We start from the raw sequence: 11,825 nt of genomic DNA on the forward strand, positions 1-11,825 counted from the left end.
CAGTGGGTCCTCCCCATAAAGCAGGCAATGAAACAGCATTAGGTGAGGAAGAGATGTGCTGGGGAGGTAACACCTGTGAAAGATACAAGGGGAAGGAAAGATACAAGGGGAGAGCCTCAGACCAGGATGCAGCTCCAAAAAAGTCTTCACCAACCCAGTGGGAAGCTCTGGGACAAAGATTGCCCATTAAAAGAGTCCCTCACTGGGCAGAAATGACCAGGTCTTAGTGTTCCCGCCATGCTGGGGTCTTTGGCTGGGGGCTGCTGAGAAGAGCATGGCCTCAGCTCAAAAGTTAAGGTGGATCTTGAAGCCATTTATCAACTGGAATTTCTTAGCTAACTGTATTCCTTGTATCTGAACAAGGAAGATCTGAGAAACGCATCTCTGTATATGCATTGTTCCTCTGATGAAGTGTCTCCTAAGAGAGCACCGTGGATGGGAGGTGGAAGAAGAGAAGTCAGTAAGCTCCCAGAAGACCTAGTTTCTGACCCCCACTCAACATTAGTTTACTGTGACAGTCTGTTAATTTTGGGGGGGGTCTCAATTTTCTCAGCTAGGAAGGTGTGGGGATTCTGGTTGAAATCTAGAATATATTTGATTCTAGATAGCAAGAATTCTTATTCAGAAATCCCATGGAATGAGAATGGTATTAAGAACGTGGATTGCCTGAATTTGAAAGCTGGCTTTAGCCGTGACTAATTGTGTAATCTTGGGTGAATTATAAAATCTCTCTGGACCTTGGTTTCCTCATCTTTAAAATGGGACTAATACTAGTACCTACCTAATAGGGTTGAAAATCCAAAGAGAAGAGAGTGTTTAGAATAGTGCCTGGCACATGGTGAATGAATCCTCAGCAAATACTAGTTGTAACTCCCATTCCCTGCCTATACATGTTCTTGAAAGGACCCGACCTTAGAGTGAGAATTTAAGGGGCCAATGGGTCCAGGTTAGGCCCAGCAGCAGCTAAGTCTAAGGAAAAACTTTAGCCCTGCTTTTGTATCTCCTTGATTCTGAGAAAGGGTAAAAAGTGCTTTTCTTCCAGAGCACAGTTTGTGATGCTTCTGGATTGCCTAGTAACAAAAGCTTCTCCTCACTCTTTTTCTGGTCTGATTGTTTTCAACTCAACAATTTTTTTTTAATTGAAGATTTTAAAAAATTATTAACTGAATTCTGCTCCCCTGACCATTTGAAGTCACTGCATCTCAAACAAAATACTTCAGAAGCCCGTAAACATCATCGTTTGGTCTAACCTGCTCAAAGTTACTAACTGTCTATTCTTTTATTTTTTGGATGCTTGGCAACCGGGCTGTCTTTGCTGTAGACATAATGAGACATCCCTCTTAAGTCAGCTTTGCAGCCGGGAGGTTGGTGGTGGCAGGGGAGGTCGGGTCAATCTCTTCTCAAAGGCAGGGTTCCCACACTTTCAGACCTTTGATTAAAGCAAGAGAATGTGCTTGGGGAATTGATTCCAATAGTACAAAACCCAAAGAGCAAGACTCTTGTCAATCATAGTCATCAAAAAGAGAGGTTACACATGAGGGAAGAGGAGTGCACGTTGTTAAATGACTGCAGTGAGGTCTTTCTCATCCCAGCAGTGCAGTTGAAGCTGTTCGTTTTGAAAGGTGGTGTCCTTACTGTTGGCAAAGCGATGCAGAAGTGGAATTAGGACTATTAGAGGGGTAGGATATGTGAGAGTGGAATGGAAAACGACGCATCAAGCCTTGTTCTGAGCCCATGAGTAGCCTCTTTGCCAGGAGATCAGAAACGGAGGCGTGTTCACTGTGGTTAAGAGTCACTCTGAAGCCACTGTTTTCAGCAAAATGATGCATAATTTGCTCATGTTTCATCTTGTTTACTGAAAGAAGAAGCACAGTTGAGGTCCTATCACCATTAGAAACCAGTGAGTTTCTTCTTCTCTCTATTCTACATCTTAAATTACTTTGATATTAAAGAAATGTGACTGTAGACATCCCAAAAAAACAGAAAAACAAAAATCACAGGACACCATTGCCGAGGAAGAAATAGAAACCACAGCTGCTGGACTCTCTGTGGTTTTCTTCCACTAGTTTTTCAGCTCCCTAATTTTCCCTAATTTCTACTTCCTTGTGTTTCAGTGTTTCCCCTCTTTCCTACTTGTCTGTTTCACCTCCCAGGAGAACTATGAGGCATGACTGTCTCTCTGCTGCTACCCTTTGTCCCCTGAGAGGCATGTGGTCTAGTGGTTAAGCACCCAGTTACCAGAACACACTTATTAACTGTGTAAATTTAGGCCAGTTGCTTCCCCTCCCTATACCTCATTTCCTCATCTGTATAAGGGATGTTAATAGTCCTGTATATAGGGTGGCTGTAAGGACTCCATGAAGGAACATGTATATAATATCTGGAATCAATGTTAGTTCTTTCTATTATTTTATCCTTTGTCCTCTCCCCTTCCCATAGATCCTGTACTATTCATTATCTGGCAATTTACAAGAAAAGGATGAGAAAACTTGCTAAGAGAAATAGAAAGGTAAATGCTGGTAGTAGATTTCAAGCAGGGGGAAAATGGAGTGTTTAGTTGTTGTTGAAGTATAAGAAGGCCCTTTCTAGAATTTTAGCATAAGGGTCCAAAACAATCATTTGAGCCTATACAACTCATACGGGAAAATAGGGATATAGGCAAAGCCACTTCTAGTTTTTTGGACTCCTTGATAAAGAGCCTGGGTTAGGACACCTAGTCTTGAAAAGGAATTTGGTCTAAAAATTGGTCTCACATTTTTGAGTTCTGTAGGACACAAGCAGAATTTAAAATGCACTAATGTGGCCATGGAGAGGAACGAGAAAGGATGTGTGAGAGAGAGAGGGACGGGGTAGTAAAAAAAATGTAAATCAGTCTATTTCCCCACTGCATCTAAGAGGCATTTTCCTAAGCTGACAATCCAACAGCCACTCTGAAATCAGTCCCATCCCAAATCATGTGTGCTCCATGCCACTTCAATCTTGGGTCTCCAGATTGATGTGGAATAGAGGAAATGCATATCTGAATCGCCAGAGTGATGCTGCAAACCTTCTAGGAAGCTCCACTCTATGCCAAGTTCTCAAAGATACATGTGTAGTTACTTGTTTGGCATTATTTATCATGTTAATAATAAATTACCTTTTTGATACTATTTAATTTAGTGGAGAATTTAAAACATATACAAAATAGATGCATTACATGAATCCCCACATTCCCTCACCTTTCTTCAACAATTACCTACTTGGCCAATCCTGTTTCATTTTTGCCCCTACTCACTTCTCCACTTTCCATGGTTTGGAAATCCTGGCTGTCACATCATTTCACCCATAACTATTTCAGTAAGTTTCTCTGAAACAAGGTTGGCAAACTCTGGCCCATGGATCAACCTCCTGTTTTACAAATAAAGTTTATTGGGTCACAGCCACGCCCATTCCTTAACCTATTTTCTATTGGCTGCTTTCCCAGAGACCCTATAGTCCACAAAGCCTAAAATATTTACTATTTGGCCTTTTAGAAAAAGTTGGCTGCCCCTGCTCTAAAAGATAAGGACTTTTAAAAACATAATTACAGGGGCTTCCCTGGTGGCGCAGTGGTTGAGAGTCCGCCTGCCGATGCAGGGGACACGGGTTCGTGCCCCGGTCCGGGAAGATCCCACATGCCGCGGAGCGGCTGGGCCCGTGAGCCATGGCCGCTGAGCCTGCGCGTCCGGAGCCTGTGCTCCGCAACGGGAGAGGCCACAACAGTGAGAGGCCCGCGCACCGCAAACAAAACAAAACAAAACAAAAAGTGGGAAATGGTCACAGAAAGTCCAATCGGACTTCAGAAAGTATAAGAAAATTAGTTTCCATTTTCACATGACCTAAAACTCTCTATACAATTAAAGGTCATCACCAAAACAGTGTCCAGGTTCTTTAAACAGAAAGCTTGCTTATGTTTATAAACTTGCTTTTTTTTTTTTTTAATGAAAATAAGCTTTATTACATCGAGTAATAAATACAAAGATGCAAACAGTTCCATTTTCTTCCAGATCTTTGGATCAACTTACAGGAAAGGCAGAACTGAAATCTACATACAGTCTCGGGAAACATTTCGGGGATCCTTTTTGGGTTTGTTTGGGAGGTTGCTCTTTCTTCTGTATGTATAACTTGTGCATTTTAAAAATCGACTTCAGAGCACTAATAGTCATGCAAATGCTTAAGCAAAAAAGAATTTACGATAAGCAGAATCTATAGTGTATGGGAAACGAGGGGACCAGCTACTAGTTAAGTGTGCTGTCAAGTCCGCACTACAAAAAAAACCCTTCAAGTTGTATCAGCTTATGAAAAGGATCAAAGAACAATTCGGGTAACATAAATGTATTCAAAAGAGGAGAGCGAGACACTGGTATCTTGGAGGCAAACTAGTTTGCTGTAAGATAGGTAATTTTTACGTGCATCTTTTGAATCAGTGCTTTAAAAAACAACAACAAACACCTGGGTAGTTCCTAACTATTTAAAATGTAACTCCCAATCAACTGCAAAATCTTTCCTCAATCTTACAGACTGTAGATTCGGAGCCTAGTGAACCATGGGAGGGGCAGGGGGAGGAGAAACCAAACTGTTACCATTTTGAAAACAAAAGTTTCGTCTGAACAGGGGAGATGAACTGTAACTTCTCTCCGAAGATGGAAAACCGTCCAGGCTCACAAGGCAGCTAGGACCTGGCATTCCGTTCCTTTTCAGCCAAGCACTCCCGCACCAATCCTCGAGCGTGGATGATGCCTCCTTTTAGTCTCTCCATCGCGCTCTTGCTGCCCGCGTAGGTGGGTCTGATCTCTTTCCCCAGCTCTTCGATGATGGCCAACAGCTCAGCGTATTTGCTCTGGGGCACCTGGCTGTTCCCAGTTCCCTGGGTGTAGCCTAGAGATGGCGGCCCGTAGTCAGCAGCTGGCGGTACTGTGAAGACGTCACCATACTGGTGGAGGGCGGGTGGACACTCCCAGCGGCGTTGAGGGAGGTGGCGGGCATGTGCGCGGTAAAGTTCGTTTTGTAAGACATTCCCCCGAGCGGTGGGGCGCACCGGGGCGCAGCGGGGCCCAGCCCGGGAGGGTGGCGGCGAAGGCGGCGAGGCCGGGCGACAGCGAGGCGGCCCGCGCGTCTGTGCGTGCGTCCATGCGCGCGCCAAGCTCCTGCACACTTTTTGTTGTTAACGGCTCGGGCTGCACCGGCAAATATGGCCGTCCCTCACCCTGACACCCGCTGCAGTATATCACCCATACATCGGGCGGGCGCAAGGGCGGCCGCAAACTTTGAGCCTAAACTTGCTTTCTTTAAACAAATTGCAAATGTTGTCCTAGTTAGGCAATTATTTCCTTGAGGGTATGGACCATTGCTTGTTAATTTTTGTATTTCCAGGGTCTAGAACTGGGTCTGGTAGGGAATGACACTTAATATAAGTAATTTTGAATGGTTACATAATGTCAACATCATTACTTTGGGTATGAATACAGTCATATTTCTGGTAATTAAAAGGAATCTGTGCCCCCTAAACAATAACTTTACAGTGGAGAATCCTGGCCTACACAGCCTTAACAAAGTGTTGAAGATTAACATGGCCACTGATAAATCATATGGGTATCATGTACTCTGTGTTGGCTGAGCAATAGCCCCCAGTGATATCCAGGTCCTGTTCCCTGGAACCTGTGACTATTTTATATGGCAAACCTTATGTGGTGGGACTTCCCTGGTGGCGCAGTGGTTAAGAATCTGCTTGCCAATGCAGGGGATACGGGTTCAATCCCTGGTCTGGGAAGATCCCAAGTACTGCGGAGCAACTAAGCCCACGAGCCACAACTACTGAGCCCATGTGCCAACTACTGAAGCCCGCGCACCTAAAGCCCATGCTCCGCAACAAGAGAAGCCACCGCAGTTAGAAGCCCGCGTACCACAACAAAGGGTAGCCCCCGCTCTCTGCAACTAGAGAAAGCCTTCATGCAGCAACAAAGACCCAAGGCAGCCAAAAATAAATAAATTTATTTTAAAATAATAAAATTACTTTTAAAAACAAACAAACAAAAAACCTTATGTGGCAAAGTGCACTTTGCAGATGCAGTCAAGATGGGGAGATTATTCTAGGCTATCTGGGTGGGCTCAGTGTAATCACAAGAGTCCTTATAAGAGGGAGGCAAAGGAAGATTTACCTATGGAGGAAGAGAAGGCAATGTGATGACATAAGCAGAGACTGGAGTGATGTGGCCACCAGCCAAGGAATGATGGAGGCCTCTAGAGCCTTCAGAAGGAACCAGGCCTGCCAGCAGCTTGATTTTAGCCTGTAAAACTTATTTCAGACTTTCATCCTTCAGATTGTAAAAGAATAAATTTCTGTTTTAAGCCACTAAATTCATAGTAATTTATTATAGTAGCAACTAATACATACTCCCTGATATGATGTGATGAGAAGAGCACCTCACCTCTATGGTTTTTCTACCCCAAATTCACATCTCCAGTCTCACAATGAAAAATATCAGACAAACCCAAATGGAGGGATATTCTACAAAATTCCCGACCAGTACTGTTCAAAAGTGTCAAGGTCACGAAAAACAGGAATGTCTGAGAAACTGTCACAGATAAGAGGAGACTAAGGAATCATGATGCGTAAATGCAGTGTGGTATCTTGGATTGGATAGTGGAACAGAAAATGACTGGTAGAAAACCTGGTGAAATCTGAATAAAGTCCATAGTTTAGATGATAGTCTTGTGCCCGTGCTAATTTCTTAGTTTTATAGATGCTAACAATAGAGGAAGCTGGGAGAAGGGTATATGGGAACTCTTTGTACTATCGTGGCAACTTTTCTATAAACCTAAAGTTATTTTAAAATAAAATGTTTAAAAAGGAATTCATCCCAGCAACATGTTGTCTTGTCAGACATCTATTAGTAGAGGTATAGACATAATACAAGGGATGCGTTTCAGAGGGGCCCGGGGTCTCACTGATCAGATTCTTCCAGGAGAGAAGAAGAGCTGGAAAGAGAGATGGCTGAGGGCAGAGGGGAAGGTGCCACTTTATGTTGCCTTAGGTGCCACTGGGTGATACTAATGCCTCAAGTTGTCCTGAAGCATAGGCCAAGGGAAAATGCTCTGTATTTTATGGATGGGGAATCCATGGCACAGAACAGTTCAGTGGCAAATAATGTTCACTGAACTGACTTGCCCAAGCTCACTGAGCAGATGGGGAAATGGGATATAAATAGTCTAATTTTCAGGTACATGGTGGCCAGGCAAGAAAGTTCACCTCATTATAATTTTTTAAAAATACACATATTTTATCCAGATAAAAATTCTGGTGGTACTGAATAACAAATGGATTTCAGTCTCCATAACTCTTCTAGATTTGACCATACTTTCCTTCACACTCTAACCACTCAAGGTTCAACCTGGTTTATAGCACTTGCCTTTTCTGGTATTTCTTTTCTGTTTTATTTTGTCTTTTTGGTGGTTCCCCCCGCCCTTCATCCATTCTACTTACCAGGTGTTCCACATCTATCACTGCATAACAAATTACCATAAAGCAGTGGATTAAAACCAAAAACATTTATTAACTCACAGTCTCTGTGGGTGAGAAATTCGAGAGTGTTTTGACTGGATGGTTCTGGCTTAGAGTATCTCTTGAGGTCATGGTCAAGATGTTGGCTGGGGCTGCAGTCATCTGAAGGCTTGACTGGGGCTGGAGGATCCATTTCCAAGATCACTTACTCACAGAGCTGTGGACGGGAGGCCTCAGTTCCTCAGCCTGGGGATCTGTCCATAGGGTCACTTGAGTGTCCTCACAATATGGGGGCTGACTTCCTTCAGAGCAAGTAATCTAAGAGACAGTGCACGGAGGGAGCTGCAATGTCCTTTGTCATCTAATCTTGGAAGTTACACACTATCACTGATGCTGCATTCTGTTTGTTGGAAGCCAGTCACTGAGTGCAGCTCATATCCAAGGGGAGGAAAATTTATCTCCACCTCTTGAAGGAAAGAGTACCAAGAACTGGTGGAATATGTTCAAACCGCCATGCGAGGTGTTCTGTCAGCCTTGGGTCTGACTGAGAGTCCGGTGTTCCACTCCAGGCCTTCTCTGGGCATCGACCTGCCCTTCTGCAGCTTTGTGTGGCACAAAATAAAACCTGACTCTTTCTTTCAGAAGACTCCCCCCATCTCTCCTGAGTTTCCAAGCACCATGAAAAGCCACAGAATGTTAAGAGAAAAGAAGGGAACTTGAAGTGATCCCGGCATTACAGGATCTGGATACAGTCATCCATCTCTTTTGTTCCTGCTGCAGCACTAAAATTTGACATCTCTGATTCTTCTCAAGCAAGAGTTGCTGCAATCTTTTCAGCAGCTTCTCCATGGTGCTGCCACATATGTAATATTGCAATCATGTTTGGTACCCACTGATTTTCAGCACATGACCTTTTCCTCAGAGCCTAACTTCACTTGATTCTTGGTGATTTCTCTGTACAGTTAAACTACTGTCATTCATCATCCTGGTTCCCAGCCAGTCCTCTTAATTATTTACCTCTCTGCCTCCAGACTTCAGCTGTCATTTTCGTTGACTTCCTTCCTTTCCCTTGTTCATATAGTGAACTCGATATGCCTAAAACCAGATTCAGCATTTCTCTCCAGAGTGGCTTCTCTCTTGTTCTTGCTGTTTATACTGAGTCACAAGCCTAAAAAATTTCACCATCTTGGGCTTTTCCATTGCCTAGATTCCCTACATTTGTAATGGGATTCTGGCCCCTGTCTTGTGGCAAAAACAGCTTGCCTGCCATGCAGTCCGGGACAACTCCCAGCCATTATCAGAGGGATATCAAAAACCCCAAATGAGGGATTCTTCAGTCAGCTTCCAGTTGGTCCAGTTGCTGGTTTCATTCTGAGCTTGAGATTCCAGTTTCCTATCTGTTCCCAGTTCCTGCCCTGGTTTCTTAACCTTTTCTGCCAGAGCTCCCTAATGCCTAGAGCAGTACTTTTCAAACTTTAACATGCACCTGAATCCCTGGGGAGCTTGTTAAAATGCAAATTATGATTAAGGAGATCTGGGGTGGTGCCTGAGTTTCTGCATTTCTCACAAGCTCTACGGTGATACCCAAGCTGCTGGCTCAAGGACCACACTTTGGGTATCAAGGGCCCATAGCAACTATCTCCTAAATGTGCTTCCTTGCTCACCCTCTCCCTCCACAGAGGGCAGGCACAAGGACTGTAATGTTGCCGTGATCTCGGGGTCACACACTGCCTGCATCATTGGTCCCCAGCATAGCAGAGGGCTGGAATCCCTTCAGGACCTCATGAAAAATAGTGATTCTTGGGTTCCATCCCTGGAGATCTCATTCAATAGGTCTGGGGTATGGCCTCAGAATCTGTATTTTTAAGAAGCACTCCAGGCAATCTTGAGTTTTTTTGAAGAACCAGTGTTCTATAGACTGAAGTCCAACCAGAAACCTTAAATGTAAAGTCTTCCCCAGCAGATCCAGTCTCCTTTTTCTCATTTATTACTCCCCTCTACAGCTTTGTTCAAGACTATCTCACAGACAGACCCAAAGCATCCCCTTCTCTTTACTCTGGTTCCACCTACAAATTCTACCCACTCTATAATTCATTTGTCTTTTCTGTGTATGTTCATTGTCAGTCTACCAAGAATGCCAGCTGCTGGAAGACACAGTGCCATGCATATAGCTGGTGGGCAGAGACTTTGTCTTTACTCTCTTTGGTCCTGTTGAGTCCACCCATCCTCCCAAATTCTACCAAATGACTGTGTCCCACCCCCATATTAAAAAACAAAATGCAATTGTCTGGAAGAGTGGAAAATGTGACTCTCTTGACTGAAATAGAAATGACGCTCCTGCCCCAACACGTAAGAAAGGATGCTGAGTCACACTCCAATTCTATTCAGAAACTGGAGTCCCTGAGGACGGGGACTTTGTATTATGTTTGTTCTATGTCATTTTCATAAGTCAAAGGCATCTCATGCTCACCATTAAATAAAAAGCTAAGCAAATGTCTAAGTATGTTTGGTGATCTGCTCGAAGGCGACACAAAGTGGTAGGGATGGAAAGAGTCATTATAGCTAATTAGTTGAAATGACATCAAAATTCTCTAATTAGCTTTCTAAAACATCCTTGCTCCCAGAAGATATTAAGTGTTGAACCTCAATATATCCTCACTCCTAAAATACCATCAGAACAGTCTATAGTGTTGGGGGACACCTAACACCAACAACAGCCATGAGGAATCACTGCTAACTCTCAGCATCAGTGTAACTTACACGGGAAGAAACACTAACAGCCCAGTTGGATTTAAGAGGTGTGGTTGACTCAGCACACGGGTGTGTCTAAAGAAATAAAGGGAAACAACATCTGGGAGTCCTCTTTGTGAACCAAAAACATGCCCTTCAGACCAAACTTCTTAACAAGAATACAAGATCCATCACAATTTCACCCAAACCTGCCTCAGGCTTCATTTCACACTGCTCTTTCCCTGCCCCCTCTCTTCCAGTCTGGATGCCCTTTCCGGGCTTGAAGCTGTCTGCTGCTCAATGCCATGCTCTTTCCTTTAAGCCTCCATCCTAGGTGCATACTATTTTCTCTGTTCAAAGGGTTCTGCCAAATAGCCTTTAAGGTCAAATGTCGGGACTTCCCTGGTGGTCCAGTGGTGAAGAGTCCACCTTGCAATTCAGGGAACGTGAGTTCGGTCCCTGGTCAGGGAACTGGGATCCCACATGCCGCAGGGCAACTGGGCCTGTGTGCTGCGGCTGCTGAGTTCGCACGCCTCAACTAGAGCCCGTGCGCCACAGACTACAGAGCCCACGTGCCACAGACTACAGAGCCCACGTGCTCTGGAGCCTGCACGCCACAACTAGAGAAGAGAAAACCCACTCACCACAACTAGAGAGAAGCTCGCGCGCCTCAACGAAGATCCCGCATGCAGCAACTAAGACCTGATGCAGCCAAAAATAAATTAAATAAATAAATAAATCTTGAAAAAAAGATCAAATGTCACCTTCTCTGGAGAAAAGGGAGGGGATGGGGTGTAAATGCTGCGACTTTTTTTTTTAAAAGAAGCCAGAGTTTATTTCTATTTAAACAATACTCAAGGAACTTTCAGAAGGTTAAAAGGCCCAAAGATGCCCGGGTTTCATATAATAATATAACCAGGTTCTGGCTTTTGCTACCTCTGTTTCGAAATGCTCAGGACTACCCTGGGCAGTTCAATGCCTCACTAATTCTTCTAGTCCAAGAATGGTGAATTTCTCTGAGTTTTGGCATAATTCGTACAAGGCTGTCCCTCTGGTAATGACAACAAAAACAACGCCAGAAGCAATGATTGTCATTGAGAGGAACAAAGGTAAATGATCAGAGAAGAAAGCCACCACAGCAATTTCAAGAAGCAGAATTATGAATACGGTAGAGAACGAACAGAAGCATTTGCAGAATCTTCTTGAAAACCCTTCTTGGCATTATTCTTTGAAACCAGGTCCTCTGACTTTACGCTTGAGTAGTTGGGATCATGACGGGTCTTATCATAACATGTATCTTCATGTTATTTTTCTCAGGCTCTTACACAGTGCCTGGAAACTGGCAGGTGTTTGATAAATGACTTTCAAGTAAATGGAGGACTGGCTGCTATGATAGAACTTTTAGCCTATTGATCTGAGGTCAGTCTCTCTTCTGACTTTACTGGGCTTTTCCAAAATAAAATCACAAAAATAGTCTCTTTCAATCACAACAATAATAATAGGTTTAATAATAACAGCTGATTATTACTTGAGCACTTACTATGTGCCAAATACTATGAAGTCTTAACACGGGTAA

General features: G+C 43.8%; 1 pseudogene across 1 annotated transcript; it reads right to left on the reverse strand.

Moving 5' to 3' along the window:
* Positions 1-4,346: 4,346 nt before the first annotated feature.
* Positions 4,347-5,034, reverse strand: LOC309839216 (cyclin-dependent kinase 2-associated protein 1-like; annotated as a pseudogene). Its single transcript has one exon. The product of its transcript is annotated as a cyclin-dependent kinase 2-associated protein 1-like (transcript).
* Between the last annotated feature and the right edge of the window lie 6,791 nt (positions 5,035-11,825).

The sequence above is a fragment of the Grampus griseus genome (assembly GCF_964374135.1).
Source record: "Grampus griseus genome assembly, chromosome: X".
NCBI lineage: Eukaryota > Metazoa > Chordata > Mammalia > Artiodactyla > Delphinidae > Grampus > Grampus griseus.